This window comes from Dromiciops gliroides, chromosome 4 (genome assembly GCF_019393635.1).
Source record: "Dromiciops gliroides isolate mDroGli1 chromosome 4, mDroGli1.pri, whole genome shotgun sequence".
NCBI classification, from domain to species: domain Eukaryota; kingdom Metazoa; phylum Chordata; class Mammalia; order Microbiotheria; family Microbiotheriidae; genus Dromiciops; species Dromiciops gliroides.
The window spans coordinates 19,998,842-20,021,194 of NC_057864.1; positions in this window are offsets into that span (position 1 = coordinate 19,998,842).

Consider the following 22,353-nt stretch of genomic DNA (forward strand, 5'->3'; position numbering starts at 1 on the left):
GGGCAAGTTGCAACCTGAGTCCCTTTAAAATGCATACACCCTGAGAGCAGAGATTATTTCATTTCCCTCTCTCTCTCTTTTTTTTCCCACCAGTATCTGGTAGCTAGTGGCACAGTGAATAAAGTGTAGGGCCTGGAGTTAGGAAGACCTGAGTTCAGATATGACTTCAGATACTAACTGTATGACCCTGGGAAAGTCATTTAGCTTTGTTAGCCTCAGTTTGCTCATCTGTAAAATGAGCTGGAGAAGGAAATGGCAAACTACTCTAACATCTCTGCCAAGAAAACCTGAAATGGGGTCACCAAGGGTTGCACATGACTGAAACAATGGTACAACACCATCTGGCACAATACAAGGTACTTAGGAGGTGCTTAATGAATGTTAACAGTGAATTGAATTGAATTCTGACTCCACATTAAAACATATGTATGTATGTACATAAGGATGTATGTGTTTCCTGAGAATTCTGAGGTAGATGGTTCAAGTGTTAGTCATCTATTTTACAGCTAGAAAATTAAAGCTTAGAAAAGTGCCCAAGGTCACAAGGGGGCTGAGCTTTGACTCTGGGCATCTTGTCCCAAGGACCAGCTCTGCTTCAGTTCATTTCCAGTGTAGACATTCATATAATCATTTGTTAGGTAGAAGGTGGCTCTGTCATCAAAGGTTCCCCTTGAAGAGCTTTCCCTAAACCTCCCCCCTCTACTCTTTTTCCTCCTCCAAAATGGTACAGTGGCTTCCTGCACTCAAAAACTTCTTACATTAGACCATCCTACTATGAGCTTACTTCCTCCAGTGTCTCTGTAGTCAACAACAAATCAACGAGAACTTCTGAAGTGCCTACTATGTGCCAAGCACTATGCTAGGAGCTGGGGCTGCAAAGAAAGACAAATGACAATCCTTGCCCTCAGGGAGCTCACAGTCTAATGGAGAAGGCACCATGCCAACCACTGTGTACAAACAAGCTACAGACAGGATAAATGAGATTATTTTCAATAATCTCATGAGGAAAGCGCTACCATTAAGGAGGATGGGAAAGGCCTTTTTAGCTGACACTTGAAGAAGGCCAAGGAAGCCAGGAGGCAGATATGAGGAGCAAGAGAGTTCCAGGAATAAGGGTGTTCAAGTGAATTTATTCATGAGTTCCCCAATTATCCAAGTAACTGAGAAGAGCTATATGAGGACTGACTGTATTAACTAAAACAGAGTGATGACATACCAACAATCCTTTGCAGTGATCAAGAGTAAACCCAGCTGAAAAGTCATACTAGCTTTGAAATAGACCCTGAACCATTTGGTGGTTTATGGACCTTCAAGAGACATCTATATCTTCAAAGATTTTCCTGACTATAGGCTATAGGACTCTTGGATACATCCTGTTTTATGGTTTTTGAAGATAACCTTATCTCCAGAGACTCCCCTAACTTTGGTTATGGGGCTCTCAGAATATCCTGTTTTGGGAGACAACTCTTTATCAAGCCTTAAATCGTAGACTGCTTATCACCAAAAATACCTTCTGATTTGTATATCAAAGGGTCACAGCTCTGACACCTGGAATTTCTCACTCTCCTCTCCCCTTGAGGATGCGGTTCACTGACTCATTCCTTTCTAAGCCAAACTTTCCCCCAAAATTCCTCACCTTCCTTTGTTTAAAAGGTATATAAACTCTTCCCATTCATTACCTGGCATCCTGTTTAGTACAAGCTGGACAGTACCCATGTGAATGTTGTTGTTTTTTTCTTCCTTGCTTAATAAGAAACTGTCTTTAATTTCACAGGCATCATCTTCCTCTGTTTTTCTTCCCTTTAGGGGAAAGGGAGTTTTAAATCTTGAGAACTGTCCTTTGCATTCTCCTTTTGAGGGAGAGATCTAAATTCCCTCAAGAAAGCATCTGCCAGGCAAGCTAGGTGGTGCAGTGGATAAAGCCCTGAGCCTGGATTCAGGAGAACCTGAGTTCAAATCTGGCCTCAGACACTTGACACTTACTAGCTGTGTGACCCTGGGCAAGTCACTTAACCCTCATTGCCCCACAAAAGAAAGCATCTGCCTCAGTTTACAAGGGTCAACCAGTGATGAAGGAACATCAGGAGGCTGGTGACACTGTATCACAAAGTACTCTGAAGGGAGGAAGGTCTAAGAAGTCTGGAAAGGTCTTCTCCAATCTCATCTTCTCCTTTCTCTTCCCACTGCCAATACTATCTTTACCTCAGACCTAGATCATTGTTAAAAGGTTTCTGCCTTCAGTCATAACCCCACAATCCATCTTCCACATGCTATCAGATTAGCTTTCCTAAAACCAAAGGCAATTTAACTTAGCGAACAAAAGACCTGCCTTGGAGTTTGTTCATTACCGCCATTTATGCATCTTGGCTATACATCCTTGGACTAGTCGCAGGCTCGTGATGCCCCCAGGAACCTTTCTAAGACTAGAAATGCCTCTTTGGCATCCAGATTATGCTCATCCTGGGCAGGGTTCAGGATGGCCTGAAGGATTCTCCCTCTCTCCTTCTGCTTCTAGAAGTTTAAGAAGTCCTCAGTGCCCTCCTGATGTTGCTTGGCCCATTCCCATAGGAGGGTGATGCTTCTGTCAAGGATAAAGTGTCCAATCAAAAGAGAAACCCAAGAACAGGTAGGAATAGGAAGCCTGCAGAGATTGGTCAGGCTGATGGATAGAGGAAGCGGTGCTTATTATGTATTATGATGAAGAATGGGAAAGTGGGTAGACAGAGGGCTAGCAGGAAAAAAGGTGGCTGGGGGAACCTCAATCTCATTCCTCTCCACATCCTACTCCTGATTCTCAAGATTTTTTTTTCTCTTCCATGGACCAACAGTCTTCTCTTCCTAGAAGAACTCTCTATTCTTTTTGCCCCTTACTATGACTGGTAAGTTCCTCCTAGAACAGATTTTTTTTCTTTTTTTTTTTTTCTTTTGGTAAGGCAATGTACACAGCTAGTAAGTGTCAAGTGTCTGAGGCCAGATTTGAACCCAGTTCCTCCTGAATCCAGGGCCAGTGCTTTATCCACTTTGACACCTAGCTGTCCCCTAGAAGGGATTTTTAAGCAAGGGCCCAGGATAGCCATGACCATTCCTTCATTTCTGTCTGGGCTCCATGCCTGACTCTTCAGACCTCTTTCTCCACCATGTTTGAGCATGGGTGCCTTCTCTCACCATCCCCTGCCAGAGACATACCAATTAGTAGGAAAGGTCACATCTCCAGGGTAAGAAGTCTGCTGGTCTGCTGGAGAGGATGTGGAAATAATGCCTATTATTATTAATTATCATTGTTGTTCATTATTGGTTCATTGAGAGGCAGTGGGACATAGTACATAGAAAGCTGGCTTCAGATTCAAGTACTATATCAGACACATACCATCAGTGTGGCTGTGAGCAGGTCATTTAGCTTCTCATTGCTCCAAGAGAAGGCAAGGAGTTGCATTGATGGAGGGAGTTTTCTTGTCCATGAATCTCCTATATGAAGTGAAATCACAGAGCCAGTTCCTATCCTTATTCCTTCAGTACTTCAGAGGAAGTTCTTTCCACCAAGGAAGGTTGCTTCTTCTCCCTGTCACCATAGGTAGTTTGTGAGTTCCTAGGGGAAAAAAAAATATTATGAAAACTTTCCAGAACTAAGCTTCTTCATACTTAACAAGACTGATGCTCAGACAAAAGGCACACAACATTTGAGAACCAGTAGCCATTATTCATTCATCAAGACATAGGTGAAGGATTAAGGATTTTATGGAGAGTCCTTTGACTTATCACAAAATTATTACCACCAGACATGAGGACAAAATTTTCTGACATTAAAAACACTTGCCTTTCCGAATATTGACATCTAAAAGGGTCCCATTGTATCCCCCACCCCACACTCCTCCCTGACTTGTGGCCCATGTCAGCACCCTGGCCAGGGGTGGCAAGGAGGCTTGGAACTAACTATAAGGTGAGGCAGCACCACAACAGTGGACAGCACCAAACCACTTGAGAACAGAGCTGTGCCCTGCCTACAGCATGGATGTATGGGGATGATGTAGAGTTGGGGATTGAAGGAGGAGGAAGATTGGCCCTCCCCAGTATTGCCCTGCCCATTGGCTGCTTCATAGCTGTTTCAAATGACACTGGAATATAATTCAGACTCAAGCAAATATCCAGGCAAGAACAAGCCATTCAATGTTTAATATGCTTAATATGTTCCTGAAACTGTATTAAGCACTGAGATGCAAAAAAAAAAAAAAAAGACAAAAATAGTCATTACCCTCAAGGAGTTCACATTCTAATGGAAGAGAGAACATATTAAAAACTAGGTACAATTGATGACAGGTGTGTGTGTGTGTGTGTGTGAGAGAGAGAGAGAGAGAGAGAGAGAGAGAGAGAGATTAGAAGGTAATCTGAAGGAGGTTACCCTCCTTCAGAAGGGTCAAGATTCAGAAGATCCTTTGAAAAATTCCTTGATATTGGCATGTTACTGTGTATTTCTCTCAGGAGACAAGACCCTAGGTAGATAACCAGAAGACCCATATGTATGTTTGTAGTACCCCTTCCCCTAGGTATATTGTGTGTCTTGGCTATGCTTGGTATTTTTCCATTGACTAAGGATCAGTGTTCTGATATAAATGGAGTCTGTGGTGATAAAGCCTTTCTGAGGTAGTCTAAAGCAGTAACACTGATATGGCCTTTATCTGAGATTCTTACCCTATAAGGATCAACCAAAAAAATGGGATTTTTAGCCCTGGGAGTATAGGAAGACTTAATCAAGACATGATAGCTGTCTTTGAGTATATGGAAAAAGACTAATATGTGGGGTTTTGGCCCCAAAGAAAAAGCTACCTAGACACTCATTTTATTTTGAACTTCCTAACAGCTCAAGCAATCTGAAAGTAGAATGGGCTATTTGGAGAGGTAGTGGGTTCCCCTCCATTGGAGGGATGAAACAAAAACAGGATGACCCCTTGTTGTTATACTAAGGATCATTTTTCAGGGATAGATTGGACTGGTAGCACTTAGTTGCCTCCCAAATCTGGAATTCTGAAATCCTGTGAATTCCAACTTTGATCCTAACTATAACATCAGATGACTACCCACTTTGCATCTCCTTAACCAGCCAATCAGGGCTAGGTGGTCCAATGGATAGAGCACTGGCCCTGGAATCAGGAGGATGTGTGTTCACATCCAGCTGCAGACACTTGACACTTACTAGCTGTGTGACCCTGGGCAAGTCACTTAACCCCTATTGCCTCAAACATCTGAGGCCATCTCTAGTCATCCTGATGTATATCTTCCTACTGGACCCAGATGGCCCCAGAGGAGAAAATGAGGCTGGTGACCTTGCACAGCCCTCCCTCACTTAAATCCAATTCACTGAAAGTCATGACATCACCCAGACCTCATGGTCCTCTTCCAGAATGAAGGACAAACAACAATCAGACTGTCAGTAAGCACATACAGCTATTCCTTCCACATAATGACTTTCCCCAATGTGGTTTCAATATACTGTGGATTGGCATAAGAAATAAAATGGGAATTTTTGAGGAGTTTTGCAGAAGCCTCAGATGACACACAGAAACCAGCAGATGACACAGAAAGTTTAGAAACTCAGAAGTGTATAAAAATGCATGTATAGTATTGTATAACATCAATATATTTTATCTTTTAATACCATAATAATTTATACTTCTTTTCTGGTACAAAGGAAGGGTCAAAAAATTGTATATGGATTTTCCAGATCATGGGGGCACCATGCCCCCAATCCCCTCAATGTGGAAGGGATAACTGTATGTATATGTATATATGTGTGTGTATATGTATATATACACACATATGTATGTATACATATATAAATAATTTACTATATACCAGGCTAAGTGGTGCAGTGGATAGAATGCTGGGCCTAGGAGTCAGGAAGACTCATCTTTCTGAGTTCAAATCTAGTCTCAAACATTTACTAGCTGTATGATTCTGCAAAAGTCACTTCACCCTGTTTACCTCAGTTTCCTCATCTGCCAAATGAGTTGGAGAAAGAAATGGCAAACCACTCCAGCATCTTTGCTAAGGAAATCCCAAATGGGGTCACAAAGAGTTGAACATGATTGAATGATAAACAACAAGATGTGTCAGGCACTGAAATTATGAAGAAAAGCAATATATTAAGAGAAGTGCTTACCCTCTAGGGGCTTACATTCTAATATGGGAGATAATATGAAAAAAAGCCAACAGGTGTAGAGAAGATCCATAGGGAGTAGATGGAGGTACTAAGAAAGGGGGAGGCACTCGCATCTGGAGGGGGAACGGGGGAACCCTCCAAGACCTCCTACAGGAGGTGGGATTTGAGATGAGCCTTGAACAAGTCAGGAAAGCTAGGAGCCAGGGCTGAGGGGGGAAGAGCTTTTCCAGGCATGGGGGAAGGCTAGGGCAAAGATCTGGAGATGGAAATGGGGCATTGTGTCCTAGGAACTATGGGTAGACCAGTGTCACTGGATCTAAAAGTTAAAGAAGGTGGAAAGGTTAGGAAGGACCAGGTGACAAAGCCATAAATGCCAATCACAAGACTCTATATTTGTGTCCTGGTTCTCATTAAAAGGCGAATCTCCCGTTCCCTATTCCTCTGTGTTTCTGCCCGTCATATCGCTAAGGCAATGGCCCCTGTACTAGTACAGTGTACAGGCTTGGGGGAGTGAAGGGAGAGGGAAGTGCTTTTCTTTAAGCCCCAGCTGCTCCTTAGGTAACCATACGGGGTGCTGGGGCCGGCCAGCCCTCGATTTTACAGTGAAAGTTCCCAGGTTCTCTGGGGCACTTTCTTTTTACTCTCCACTGTCAGGCACCCTCAGGTTTGTTTGGCAAATGAAAGACAAAGAAAGAGCAAGTAGCCAGCTCTCTTCTCATGTAACTGCATCCTAGGTCAGCCCTGATCATACATTCTATTATTGCCCAGGAGCCCCTGGCCTCCACCTCCAGTGCTAAAGAAAGCTTGAAAATTGTCCCTTTGCAAGGTCTATCTTACTTTGTGGACTTAGCCCCTGTAATTAGAAGAAGTAAACCAGGACAAGTTTAGAGGACTGTCTTAACAAAGGTATAATATCAATTGTGTAACATCCACCCAGAATTCCCTGGATCCTGGGTACTTTTCTCAGGCTGGGCTGGGGGGGATGAGGCAAAGGAGAGGGATTGAAATCTCCATCCTCACTATCCAAGTTTTCAGACCTGCTAAAATCTATTCTTAGATACCCTGCGGGGTCCCTGGAGCCAGGGCTAAGGACCTCTGATAGATAAATACTGGAATAGGGACCAGTGACTTTATTGCTATAGGAAGCTCACAGGCAGCCCCTTCTCTGCAATCTAAAGTCTTAGAAAGTTAGGAAGAGCACTGAGAAGTGACTGGAGCAGGGTCTCACAACCAGTAGGTAGGACTTCAATCTGTAAACCAGTGATTTACTATATCAGTTTCAATAATAACAATTGTTAACTTACAAATACTCTTTTTTCCCTATTGCTGACTGTGATAGTGCCAAGGAAAGTGGAGAGCTAAAGATACTCCACAGGAAGTGTGGTGTCTGTTGTCCAAGAACCAGACTAGCTAAATTTGGTGAAGCTAATCAGATGCCCTATCAATCAGCTCCTTGAGCACAGCGCTTAGAAAGAAATGCTTGTTGATGGATTTAAGATCTCTTTCAGCTCTGATATTCCACAAGGATGGGATGAATGTGTGGGGGGACACTATCGTTGCTTTCCTACCTTTGAAAGGTCCTCACTTAGAAGAAGAAGAATGCCCAAACCTTCACTCTTCTTGGTGCCAGAAGGCACAACCTGGAGTGCTGAAGACAAGTTTCAGAGAGAGATAGAAGCCTGGTCTAAGGGAAAACTTCCTGAGAACGAGAGCTGTCCAGGAGTGAAATTAGCCGGCTCAGGAGGAAGTGGCTTCTCTGTAAGCAGGATCTGGAGAGCCTCTTATTGGGGGTGTGGGAGCAGACAGGGTTCTCCGTCAGGCTGGACTAAATGATCTCTGGGATTCTTTACAACTTCAAATTTGCTGTTTCCCATGAAGAGAAAATTTAGGGCTATCCTGGAAAAAAAAAAAAGAGATGGAATTGGAAACAGCATAAATTGACAATTGGAAGAGATATGGGGAGATCTTCCAGGCTGACACCTATATTTTACAGATGAGAAACTAGGGCCTATAGAGGTTAAATCAATGGATATTTGTTAAGCACCTACTGGGTCTCAGCCACTGTACAAGAAACACACAAATAAATACAAGATGATTTGGGAGAGACATGTACAATACAAGGATATGTAAAATAGACACGAAATAAATGCAAGGTATTTGGTTGGGGATCCAGCAGTGGCTTCACATGGAAGTGTGTGAACTTGAAGTTCATTCCCCTTATTTTTCAAATGTTGGAACTGAAATCCAAAAAAGGCAATGGTTTGTCCAAGGTCACACGGAGCCACTTAGTGACCACACCGATAATATCCTGTTTTATAACACAGCAAGGTGGATGGAGACAAAGGAGCATGAAAATGGATTTTTGGGTCCACTCTTGTATTGCTCATTATGATCTTCTGCCATATACAGAAAATAACAAGACTATATGTATACAGGCTCAGATAATAACAACCCAGACTTAGAAAGCACTTCATAGTTTACAAAGTGAGTTACACATAGCAATAGTAGTCCAATCTCCTAATTTTACAGAGGGTATATCTGAGGCCTACAGAGGGGTAGTGACTTGCCTAATGGTAATAATAATACAGAGGTATTAAGTAACAGGGTACAGCTAGGTGACACAGTGGATACAGGGTCAGCCCTGGAGTCAGAAGGACCTGAGTTCAAGTCCAGCCTCAGATACGTGCTAGCTGTGTGACCCTGGGCAAGTCACTTCACCTGGTCTGCTTCGGTTTCCTCATTTGTAAAAATGAGCTGGAGAAGGAAATGGCAAACGACTTCAGTATCTTTGCCAAGTAAACCCCAAATGGCATCACCAAGAATGGAATAGGCCTGCCTAATTAACAAGAAAATAATGAATTAATTAACTAGGTGATTAATTAACAGAACTCAGATTCTGAGACACTTGGGTTCACTGCTCTCTCGATTCTTTCGCATTGACTCCCCAGAGCTACACAATATAAGTATTATTCCCATTTTGTAGCTGAGAACACCAAAATTCAGAGAAGTTACATAGGCCTATCTATAACCAGGGTCTCAATCCAAGTCTCCTCACTTCAGGTCCAGCTCTCTGAATTGTTATACTGTATTTCTTTAAAATTACAACTTCCTAATATAATTAGTACTACCTCAAATTGGAATGGGTTACCTTAAGAGGTAGTAAGATCTCTCTCCTTGTAAGTATATGCTTCCTAATATCTCACTAACTTCTCCTTGCCAATCTACTTGCCCCCATATACATACTTCAACATGGGCTGCCCTTCTGGCATTCCTTAGTTGTGCCCCATGATTGGCCGAGCTCCTTCTCCACTCTCACATCCCTGGAATGGCATCTTCTATACTGTTCTTTTTTATTTATTTTTTTTGGTGGGGCAATGAGGGTTAAGTGACTTGCCCAGGGCCATACAGCTAGTAAGTGTCAAGTGTCTGAATCTGGATTTGAACTCAGGTCCTTCTGAATCCAGGGCTGGTGCTCTATCCATTGTGCCACCTAGCTACCCCCTATACTGTTCTTTAAGACAAGTTCATATTTGTAATCAGCTACAGGCTCCTTGAGTCTACCATATACCTCTCTGTTGCCCTTTGGCACTCTCTTGAAAGACTATAGTTTGCCGTGTTTTCCATGTTCTATTGACATTAAAAATCACTTATGGCTATATTTCACACAAACCCATTTTAACACATCTATTATTCTGCTATTGTATTCTGTTACTGCAGAGTCAGTAACATAGGCATGCAGTAGAGCATCAAGAGCATTGGACTTGGAGTCAGGAAGACCTGGCTTCAAATTTTGCCTCAGTTTCACTAGATGGACGACCATTGGCAAGTCACAACCTCCCAGTGCTCTAAATCAATGGTGTCAAACTCAAACAGAAAGGGATCCTGGATGCCAAACAAATGAACACGACCCATGTTGTATTTTTATTTACTTTGTTAAACATTTCCAAATTATCTTTTTATGTGCTTCTGACATACTTGGGAAGGTGACAGGTCTGCTTGAAGCCTCTCTAAGACTACAAGTGGGGGGCAGCCAGGTGGTACAGTGGATAAAGCACCGGCCCTAGATTCAGGAGGACCTGAGTTCAAATCTGGCCTCAGACACTTGACACTTACTAGCTGTATGGCCCTGGGCAAGTCACTTAAGCCCCATTGTCCCACAAAAAAAAAAAAATTATCTCCCAAAAAAAAAGACTACAAGTGGCAGAGAACATGTTAACTTGTGTTGGCCAAAGGGAGTTTTCTCATCTGGGTGTTCTCTACACCAGTGAAATCTCATGTTCTAGCCCTAGTTCTCTCCTCCATACTGAGATGCATATTCACCTTTGCATCATGCTAGAGGCTTGTAGAGCTTTCCCATCATGTAAACATATCCAAGAATCTCATAGTTGGAGGGGCCCCCTGAGGTCGATTAGTCCTTAGAACAATCCCCTCTGGAGCCCACCAAACAAGTGGTCATCTAGCTTTGGCAAAAGGCCTCTCAGAAGAGAGATTCACCACTTCCCCTGGGAAATAAGGAGGACAAGCATTTTTATAGGCGCTTAACAGATGAGCAAACAGAAGCCAAGAGGGTACTTTGCTCGTTGTTCATCTAGTAAGAGTCAGAGCTGGAAATTCAGCCTGTGTCTCCTGGTTCCAAGGCAAACACTCTTTCCAAAACAACACATAGCCTTCCAGAAACATAGGAAGACTGGCATGAAGCAAGAAGGGATCCTGGAGGCCTTGACCAACTCTTTCGCTTTACAAATGAGGAAAGGGAGGTATAGATAAGTGATTTCACTTGCTCACACTGAACATCCGAGTCAGGATTTGAGCTCCCATCTTCCTGACTCCTGGGTCAGGATCCTAGTCTCCATACTCACTCCACTCCATGGCTTTCTCATGTATAGTTTTTTTCAGGATACCTGCCCAATGGACATTTTCATTTCTACTCTTTAATTAGTATTATTATTTCTTACTTTCTACACCCATCTAAGACTCTTCAGAAAACACTCAATCTCAAAATGACCACAACATTTTTGGAACAACCATGACTGTTTTAATTTCCAACCCAGGGAGAAGCATATTTTATATTTAATTGGTTTAGTCATTTACAGCAAGAGTTATCACCCAGGACTAAGAGGTGGAGGCGGGGTGAAGGATGAGGAATTCAATGTCTTTGGCTGAAGATGCTGATGTTCTAAGATGTTTCCTGAAATGATTAAATGACAAACACAGTAAGCTTTGCCTCTGTTCTGGGAATGCTGCAGCCCAGTCTGGGATGCTCAGAGGTGGTACCTATCATCATCATCTGGTGGGGCAATGAGAGTTAAGTGACTTGCCCAGGATCACACAGCTAATGTCAAGTGTCTGAGGCTGGATTTGAACTCAGATCCTCCTGAATCCAGGGCTGGTGCTTTATCCATTGCGCCACCTAGCTGCCCTTCCCTATCATTATTATTAATAAAATGCCTCAACCTCCAGCAGATGTTATATTTAAGCACATGGGATGGGAACACTAATAAAACATTCAAAAAGAACCCAACTTTCCCAGGGCTGGGAGAGAAGTGGTAATAGAAATGTCTTGTTCTTGCCTTCATTGTAAACTACAGGGATGTTGGGATCACAGGAGATAAACCTTAGAACAGAGAATGTTAGAATACAAAATGTTAGCCCTTAGTGGGGTGCTGCTCAGTTAGAGCTGGCTCCTACCAGTCCCCAAGACAGTCAATTGTTAAATTTTTAGTGTGAATATTTCCACCTTGGAAATCAGTAAACTACAAATTAAAGCTTGCTTTGTTGATTGTTTAGACTCAAGAGAGTCTAAACAAGTGGGGCTCATTAGCCTTGGCAGGCAACCGGCCTAGGGGAAGAAAACCTTGATTTTAAACCTCCCCTGCCTTGTGGCTATACCCATATATGGGAAAGGCTTTGGGAGTTAACCCCGAGGAAGAATCAGGAGCCGGAGTCCCTTAGGCAGTTGATCATCACATCCCTCTGGCAACTCCTGCGGCAGCACTGGTGCCAAACTGTATTGGCTCTGCCTCTCCTTTGGATCCACCAATGTCGCAGCAGGGAAAACCTGCTGCATGGGCAACAGCTTGTTTTCCATATTGATCTGCTCAGGCCAGCGCCCTGGAGAGGACACTCCAGCTACTCTTCATGGGGTAGATACAACACGGGATGGGGCAGTTACCGGTTATAAGTCACTCAGGAGCTGCAGCTCCTGTATCAGACTGCACAGCCACACTGTGGCCTGTGGCTCTTCAAGGTGCTGATCCATGGTCTTCCGAGACTGGTGGAGGCCTACTACTACTAGACTCAAGGGAGTGATGGAGATGTTAATAACACAGATGTATGTTGTGTGCACATTTTTTTCTAGAGATATGGTTGTTAAACATTTACCAGAAGACCCCTCAGTGGGGGGCCTTAGAGCCCAGAATGTTAGAATTTAACAGTTGGAAGGAAACTTGTGACATAAAAATGTTGTAACATAGAATGTGAGTATTGGAAGGGTGTTTGGAAAACAGTGTCATGGAATGTGGGCACCGAAGGGAACCTTGGGATATATAAGCCTTAGACCATGGAGTATAGAATGTGAAAGCTAGAAGTGAGTCTGGAACATGGAAGATTAGAACAGAGAATGTAAGAACTGTGTGAGATCCATGAGTGTTAGGGTATAGAATACAGACTTAGAACTAGGGGTTCCACAAACAGGGCATACAATGTGAGAACTCAACAAGATCTTAGGACATAGTAACTTTAGAGCTGAGAAGGTCTTCATACCAGAGACTATGAAGATGAAGAACAGAGTTCTGTAGTCAACCACGGAACACAAAATCCTATCTGTAAAAGGGATTCAGAGGTCTCAGCACATACTCCCTGAAGCCTAGGCAGGGACACCTTCAACGTGAACTTGGTGGAGAACAGGTTATCCTGCCCAGTAGGGGAAGGGACATTCTTAATTGGACCTTGATGTGATGAGGAAATCCTCCAGATTGCTTATCAATACCAGACTCAGGTCAGGGAGTTTCCTAATCAGGACTAGAAATTGGGGGAGGGTCTAAATGCACACTTGGGGATCCCAGGATGGATGCTGGTTTATAACCCCTGCAGTAGGCTGGGAGCCTTGACCAATCAGGAGCCACGATCATTTACATGTTTGACTTAGAATCAGAATGAGTCAGGACGGTGGAAAAGTATGGGTTATATCCCCTAGCTTGTGTGCTTATGGTCATTAGAACAACTATAACTTCAAGCAATGTATTTCAAAAATCACAATAATCACAGAGTGACAGTGTAGTTTAATGGAAGGAGCAAAAATTTGGAAGTTAGAGGTTCTAGTCTCAGTTCTGCCATTGTTCAGTATAATTCAACAAGCATTAATTAAGCACCTACTACATGCCAGGTGCTGAGCTCGGTGCTAGAATACAAAGACAAAAGCAAAAAAAAATCAATAATAATAATAGTAATAATAAATAACAAATAAAAAGACAAAAGCACCTGCCTTGGTGGAACTTACAATCCATGTGACCTTAAGGGAGCTGATTCCATTCTCAGAGCCTCAGTTTCCTTATATGTAAAATGATGGGATTAGAATAGGTGACCTTGAATGGTTGATCCAGGCTAAAATCCTGCCTGTGATGCTTAGTTCCAGCAGCAGCAGCAGCAGCAACAGTAGTAGTAGTAGTAGTAGTAGTAAAATAATTCACATTTATATAGCACTTACTATGTGCCAGGTACTGTGCAAAGCACTTTACAATCACTATCTCATTCGATCTTCAGAACAGCCCTGGGAGGTAGGTGCTGGTATGATACCATTTTACAGATGAGAATATCGAGGCAGAGCAGAGGCTAAATGACTTGCCCAGGATGACCCAGCTAGCAGGTGTCTGAGGCTAGATTGAACTCACTCCTTTCCAACTCCAGGCCCAGGGCTCTGCCCACCAGCCCTATAGGACCTTAGATGCTTCACCTTTCCAGGTCTTAGCTTCTGCATCTGGAAAATAAGAGGGCCTCTGAGGTCCTTTGCAGCTCAAGGCCGAAGAGCCCAAGGCCTCTGTCCTAATGTTCCAGGTGGTCACGGTCTAGCTAGAAGGAGCCTCCCAGGTCTCCCATGGGTGCTAATATTGAACGTGCCTTTGTCCTAAGGTTCGTTCCGGCCCCAGGGCTCTGGGCCCTCTTGACTTGTTTGTGATGCAAGGGGAATTCCACCGGCTGCCACATGTACACAGATGCTCAGGACAATGCTCGTCCCCTCCCTGGCCTCTTGCTTTCCTGCCTCCTGATGGATCAAACGGCCATGCCGGAACATTTTCTCCATTTCAGTTTCGTTTTGATGCCGGGATCCCATTTGCGGCTGGGATTCCTAAAAGTTGAATCACTTTGTTTACATCGACCACAATGGAAGGCAGTATCAGCCAGAGCCTGCTCCTGGGAAAACCACTTCCAGCCAGACCTCACGGGAGGTCTTCAGATGGAGGCTGGATGTTAGAAAGAAGAATCCTGTTCCCAAAGAGGCAGAGGTAAAGCCTCAGAGTTCCCCCCAACCCAGAGATCCCGTGAAAGTGTCGCCCAAGCAGCCCCAATAGGGAGGTGCAGGGACCCCACTATAACCTGAGGACACGATGTAGATGTGCCATGAACTCACCCCCTGACTGTGGCCAATCACCCTGTCTGGGCCTAGAACCCACAACTATGAAATAAATAAAGACATCTGACTAAAGTAGCTCTAAAGTCCTGTACAGATTCAACAGACTGTGCTCTAGGGGCCCTCCCAGCTCTGGCATTCCCTGTTCTAAGGGCCCTCCCAGCTCTGGCATTCCCTGTTCTAAGGGCCCTCCCAGCTCTAACACTTCCTGTTCTAAGGGCCCTCCCAGCTCTAACACTTCCTGTTCTAAGGGCCCTCCCAGCTCTAACACTTCCTGTTCTAAGGGTCCTTCCCAGCCCTGATATTCCCTGTTCTAAGGGCCCTCCCAGCTCTAACACTTCCTGTTCTAAAGCCCCTCCCAGCCCTGACATTTTGTTACATTCTCTGTTCTAAGGTCTTTCTCTGACATTCCATGTGCTAAGGCCCCTCCCAGCTCTGATATTGACTGTTTAAGGTCCCTCCCAGCCCTGACAGTCTCTGTTCTAAGCCCCTCCCCCCAGCTTTAATATTTCCTGTTCTAAGGGTCCTCCCAGCCCTGAAATTCTCTGTTACTTTCTCTAAGGTCCTTCTCTGACACTCCCTCTTCTAAGCCCCCTACGCCCCCACCCCCACACACCCCTCCCCAAAGCTCCGACATTCCCTGTTCTCAGGCTCTTCCCTGTTCTGACATTCCCTGATCTCAGGCCCCTCCCAACTCTTAATTATTCCCTCCATTGGAGTTCTGGGCACGTCTGCCTCTGTACCAAGAACACCCAAATGCTTTGCATTTACTCCTTCTAAACTCAAACCAGTCAGAACTAATTAATGCTCCCACTTCAGCCCTATCCACATCACCTCGCCTAGACCTTAAAAGGATGGCTGGTCTTGACTTTTATTTTGCCTCCAAACTAAGAACTCAGAATTAGCCCCACGGGCAGCAGGTCCTGGCCACAACTTCTGTCCATTGTGTCAGATAGAGACGTTCAGTACTCCTCGTACACACTGAAGCCACAGAGCTATTGCAGTCCTCTTGCAAAATGCCTGGCCAGGGCAGCTCCCACACCCACTTCCATTCAGGCTTCAAATTAACTGGGAGCCACCCCGTTACTGGAAGGTGCAAACACTGTTGCCTTATTTACACAAACACAAAAGACTTCCAGGAAAGGCCTTATATGGATGAAACGCTGCCTGCTGCCCCAGGTGAGGGTGAGCTAAAGCTGTAGCCTCCCAAACAGCTGGAATGAATGAGGGAGTGAATGGCTGAACACATTGGAAGGCCCTCGGATGGGTCAACGTCAGCCGACCTTAGAGTTGGTGAGGCGAGGTCAGAGCCAGTCGGGACCCTAGAGCTGGGATGGCCTGGTTTCCCCCGGCCCCATGGATCGATGCCGGGGATCTGTGAACCTCAATTATAGCTTCATCTTCACACCTTTCACTGAAATTAAGTATTTCCTTTAAGTTGAAATGCAGGGAACAAGCATCATTCTGAGAAGGGGACCATCTGCTTCCCCAGACCAACCAGCAAAGAGATCCACCACACAGGAACAGTCAAGCAACCCTGCCTTAGAGCAAAGAATACGGGATCTCACGGCCTTTTATGATGCCCTGGGCTCCCAGGCCAAGGCTTATTCTACTGTTCAGCTACCTTGGGGGCAGTGGGCCTCCATTCATTCAGCAAGGGAGTTCTTATTTTAAACTCCAAAGCTGAGCTCGACACCATGGGTTAGTCGTGGAAATACAAAATCACAAGCAAAACGGTGCCTGGCCTCAGGTTGACTTTCTACCACACATTGGCAAATAGCTGCCAAGTAAGAAATGATTATTAGTATTGTTAATTATTGTTGTTGTTATTGTGATATGATAACTAGCATTTATATAGGAAAAAAGAAGGAAGGAAACAAACATTGATTTATAAATAGGATCTCATTTGATCCTCATAACAACCCTGGGAGGTAGGTGCTCCCCATTTTGTTGCTCAGTCATTTTTCAATCATGTCCAACTCTCCATGACCCCATTTTCTTAGCATAGATCTGGGAGTGATTTGCCATTTCCTTCACCAGCTTATTTTACAGATGAGGAAACTGAGGCAAGCAGAGTTGAGTGACTCACCCAGGGTCACACAACTAGTAAGTGTCTAAGGCCAGATTTGACTCACAAAGATGAGTTTCCCTGACACTAGGCCTGGTACTGTGCCACCTAGTGCCTTTCTCCCCATTTTACCAAGAAGCAAACTGAGGCAGACAGAGGTGAAGTGATTTGCCCAGGGTCACATGGCTAATAAGTGTCCAAGGAAAAGATTTGCATGCAGGTCTCCCTGACTCCAAGTCTAGGGACTCTATCCACTGGGTCACCCAGCTGAAAGGCAGTATAAAGAAGGGGGAAAAGGAATCACTGTTGTAAGAAACAGGAGGTCAGCTGTCCACCCTGACCTAGTGTCTCCTCGTAGCTTCCTCATCTGTAAAACAAGGGGACCAGACAAGATGAGTTGACTCCCAGGTCCCTTCTGGCCCTCAGAGTTGTAGGCAGCTTCAAAATATCCCCTCCAGAGCACAGCACCAAGCAGCCAATGATTACTCGTGGTGATCATTCACATTCTTCGAGCCCCGGTGAAGGCATACAACAGGGCTCAGTCCCCCTTGGTAATGCCTGACATGGGTGGGTCACACAGAGGAGACCTCACCCATCTCAGCATGTGTGCCTGCAGCTCCCACATTCACACGCCTCTCCTTGTGTGACTCAGGGCGACTTCTGACCACATGATTCCCATTGCTCAAAAAGCTTCCGTGGCTCCCCATCGCCCCAGGATCAAACAAAATATTCTCTGCTTGGAATGGTAAAGCCTCTTCACAGTCTCTCTCTAAGTGATCTTTCTAGAATGACTTCTCATTACCGCCCTTGGACCCCCCAGTCACCTCGCTGACTTGTGCTCCCCAACTCTTGATCACCTGGCTAAGCCCCAGAATAGGCTGGACCCTGCATCTGGGACCCAATTGTTTCTCTCCTCGGGCTCCTTTCAAACCCTCCAGAGCTCAGTTTGGGCATCACCAAGTCCCACATGGAAACTTTCCAGATGTCCTCAGTTGTTATTGCCCAATAATGACTTTGTATTAACTTCATATTGACGAGAAGCTAATGATCTGTGTGTGGGTGGCAACTGTCCCCCAGAAGAAGTAGCTTGAGGACAAGGGACTGTTTGCTTTCTCCTATAGGCCCAGCATCTCAGACAGTGAGTGCTCTGCACAAAGTAGGTGTTTAAATGAATGCAGACAAACTGAATGAGAACTGTGAAGAAAGTTCACCATGAAAGTCATTTTAACAACTGGGGCTGCCACCAGTGGAATTGCCTCTCTAGGTAAGGAGCTGCGCATCAGGGAAAGTATTCAAACAGAGTCTAGTTAACTACTGGATGAAGTATACTGGAAAGACAACTGCTAAGACCTCTTCCAACTTGGAGACTCCCTAAGTCCCAGTGGCAGGCAGTCCCTGTCTTCTGTCTGGGAACTATGGAAATGAGTCCTAATTCATCTTTTCCAGGAGGCAGGGGCCCCTCCCCAGCCACCCTCACCCCCATTCTAATTGTGAGTGAGCCTCTGAACAAGTTTGTTCACTTTCCCTGCCTTGGCCACTTGCCTGCCTTGTTCTAGGAAGGAGAACGGGTTTCTGGGTTTCTCAAGGTGTGAGGATCTCATTTTCCCCCTGCTAGGCCAGACCCAACCAGAGCTCATTGCCATAGGCCTGCCTATCTAGGAATCAGCTCAGCAATGTCAACCGACTGGTTCCCTGGCACGTCTGTCAGTGGGTGAGGGCGGTGTGGAGGAAACCAGAGACCAAGAGACATCATGGGGGTGAAGGTTGGGGACGGTCCTGCAGAGCCAGGGCATTGGGAAACAGGAGCTCTGGGTGATAATAGACACTGTGGCACAACGGGGGGGGGGGGGGACCTTAGGCTGGGGCTTAGGAAACCTGGGTTCAAGTGGAAGCTTGGCTTGGCATTTGGACTGTTTCCACATCTTTGTTGAGAGAGTTAGACACAATCATCTCAAAGGTGACTTGTAGCCCTAAATCTTAGGGTCTTAAGGGTTATGCAGGTGGGGTAAGTCAACTCCCCTCTCTTAGAGTCAGTGCCTTCCCCTCTAAAAGGAGGAAGTTAAACAAAGTGGGGAAGAGAACAAGCTACGTGACTTTGGATAAGTCACTTCCCATTTCTTAGTCAGCACTCCGCTCTCTAAAATGAGGAAGTTGGATACCACTGTGCCAGGCACCGCCCCAAGCACTTTGAAAATTATCATACCCATTTCACAGTTGAGGAAACTAAGGCAAACATCTAGTTTCAGATCTCCTTCCTTTGACCCTCACACCAAGCTATAATGAGTCTTTACTTTGCTGGTCTGGGAGTAAGCCCAGAACTTAATCCTCAGGCCTTAACCTTGACTGTGAAATGCAAACAAGGAGGAGGAGCAGCTAATACCACACTCCAGAACACACAGCTGGTGCTCCTAATATTCAGTTCAACTCACCACACATGGCTTCATGTAGGAGGAAGCCCAGTACAATCAATGGTTGTGGAATAAGAGGACCTGAGTTCAAATCCCACCTTTGAGACATAATGCTAGGCAAATCACTTAACCTTCCTGGCCTTGATAAAGCTAGGTGGCACAGTGGGTAGAGCCCTGGCCCTGGATTCAGGAGTACCTGAGTTCAAATCTGGCCTCAGACACTTGACACTTACTAGCTGTGTGACCCTGGGCAAGTCACTTAACCCTCATTGCCTCGCAAAAAATTTTTTTTAATAAAAATAGGGGCAGCTAGGTGGCACAGTGGATAGAGCACCAGCCCTGGAGTCAGGAGTACCTGAGTTCAAATCCGGCCTCAGATCCGGCTGTGTGACCCTGGGCAAGTCACTTAATCCCAATTGCCTCACTAAAAAAAATAAATAAAAATAAATAAAAATAAAAATAACCTCCCTGGTCTCAGTTTCCTCATCTGTAAAATGAGAGGCTTGCACTAGATGGCCTCTCAAACGTCTTAAAGATCTAAGTCTATGACCAGAGGCCCTGTGTGCAAGGCACTGAGATACAAATGCAAAAGCCACAATACCCTCTACCTTCTACAAGCTGACATTCCCCTGGAGGGGATACAGCATGAACCCAGAGAAGGATACTTTGAGGAGCACTAATCATGAAGGGGAGAAGGGGAGGCCCTGCAGACAATGTACCCCTAGAGCTGAGCTTTGGAGGAAACAGAAGTTCCAAGGAGAAGAAATGAAGACTGTCCTGGGCATGATGGACATGAACAAGAGGAATGACAGCCTGGTCCCCAGCAGGAAGTGACCACCTAGTCCCCAACAGGCAGTGACCACCTGGTTTCAAGGCACTTGAAATGCCACTTCACAAAAGGCAGAACAGTCACATTGGAGACTTTAGAGCAGGAGAGTAACCAGCTCAGAGGACATCATGCCAAGATATTTCTGTGGTGAACTCCTTGGACAAAATCGACATGGATGCACCAGGACTTCCTACAAACATCAGTCTGTCTGAGGCGGCTGGGGGGGGCCTGGGCAGAGCAGGGGACTCAGAATCTGGGCATCCAGGCTGGGACCCTGGGTCTACCATTGGCCAGTCTTCAACTTGGCCAAGTCCCTTAAACTCTCGGAGACTCGGTTTGCTCATCTGTAGGATGAGAGGGATACTAAGTACCTCCGAGAGTGGCTGCATGGATTGGAAAAGGGTATAAAGTGTCGTAGACAAATCAGTTGTGGTTACTGTGATTAGTAGCATCGTTATTCTCGTTAATTCCATTGCTTACACTGGGGCCTAACCACAGTGCCTTCCCTTTGCAAATTGCTTCCCTGTCCTTCTATCTATTAAGTAACCGGGCCCCTAAGAGCAGCACTGAGAGACAAGACCCCCTCCTTCCCAAGTCGTTAAAAAAAAAAAGGCCACATTCAAACCCAGACTGACTCTCCTGCTAACCACCTATGATCTAGGACCATGGACAGGAAAGATACTTCCCTTGTCTAGGGGTGTTTCCTTATGTGTAAAATGAGAGGGTTGGTCTAGATAGACTTCCGGATCTAACATTCTGCATTATTAGGCACTCTCCCACCTCTGACATTCCCTCTTCTCAGGCCCCTCCAGCTCTGACATTCCCTGTTCTCAGGCCCTCCCAGCTCTGACATCTATTGTTCTAAGACCCCTCCCAGCCCTGACATTCCCTGTTCTCAGGCTCTCCCAGCCGTGACATTCCCTGTTCTCAGGCCCCTCCAGCTCTGACATTCCCTGTTCTCAGGCCCCTCCAGCTCTGACATTCCCTGTTCTCAGGCCCTCCCAGCCCTGACATCTATTGTTCTAAGACCCCCTCCCAGCCCTGACATCCCCTGTTCTCAGGCCCTCCCAGCCCTGACATCCCCTGTTCTCAGGCTCTCCCAGCTCTGATATTCCCTGTTCTCAGGCCCTCCCAGCCCTGAATCTATTGTTCTAAGACCCCTCCCAGCCCTGACATCCCCTGTTCTAAGACCACTCCCAGCCCTGACATTCCCTGTTCTCAGGCTCTCCCAGCCCTGACATCCCCTGTTCTCAGGCTCTCCCAGCTCTGACATTCTCTGTTCTCAGGCCCTCCCAGCACTGACATCTATTGTTCTAAGACCCCTCCCAGCCCTGACATTCCCTGTTCTCAGGCTCTCCCAGCCCTGACATTCCCTGTTCTCAGGCCCTCCCAGCCCTGACATCTATTGTTCTAAGACCCCTCCCAGCCCTGACATCCCCTGTTCTCAGGCTCTCCCAGCTCTGATATCCCCTATTCTAAAGTGCTTTCCAGTTCTAGCTCTGAGGTCTCTTCTGTCACAGGATATTCGGTTTAGAATTTAAAAGGACCTGAAGAGTAATCTAATCCAAACTCCTCATTTTACAGGTGAGGAAACTGAGGCTCAGGAAATTGAAGTGACTTGCCCAAAGTCACATAGTCAAGATCAGAACCCAGATCCTCTGACTTCAAATGCTGAGCTTGACAAGGGATATCAGAGCTGGGAGGGACCTGAGAATGGGGGATGCCAGAGCTGGGAAAGGGACTACATTCTGTTGTTGTGTCCTTCCCTATCTCTCTTTTAGCCAATCTTCCCTTGGGAGGAGGGGCTGGGGGAGGCAGTGCCTCCTTTAATTGCTTTTGGAATAGTTGGGATGAAAGTAGAAGGCAAGGTGAGGTTAGACCCACCACCTCCTGTTCCCTTCAGCTGTTTGCTTGGCTCTTAGGGGCTTGAACTGTCTCTGGGACTTCCTCTGACTTAAGTCCCATCTGTGACACCCAAGCACCCAGCAGCAAGATGGGAAATAATCACACCCCAACTTGCTCTGATGTCAGCAGACCTCTCCCCAGGTGGATGGGGGGGGAGGAAGGAGAGGGGAATCAACCCAGTGACCTAATAGGACAAGCCTTCTCAGAGAGCACCATTTTGTTGGGGGCACCAGCCTGCCTGTCTCCAAAAAGGCTGTCTCCTATGATATGGTGAAAGCAGAAATTAATTTGGAGTCACATTTGGGGCGCCACTTCCCGCCTGGATCACCTTGGGCAAATCACCTAAACTGGCTGGGCACTCGT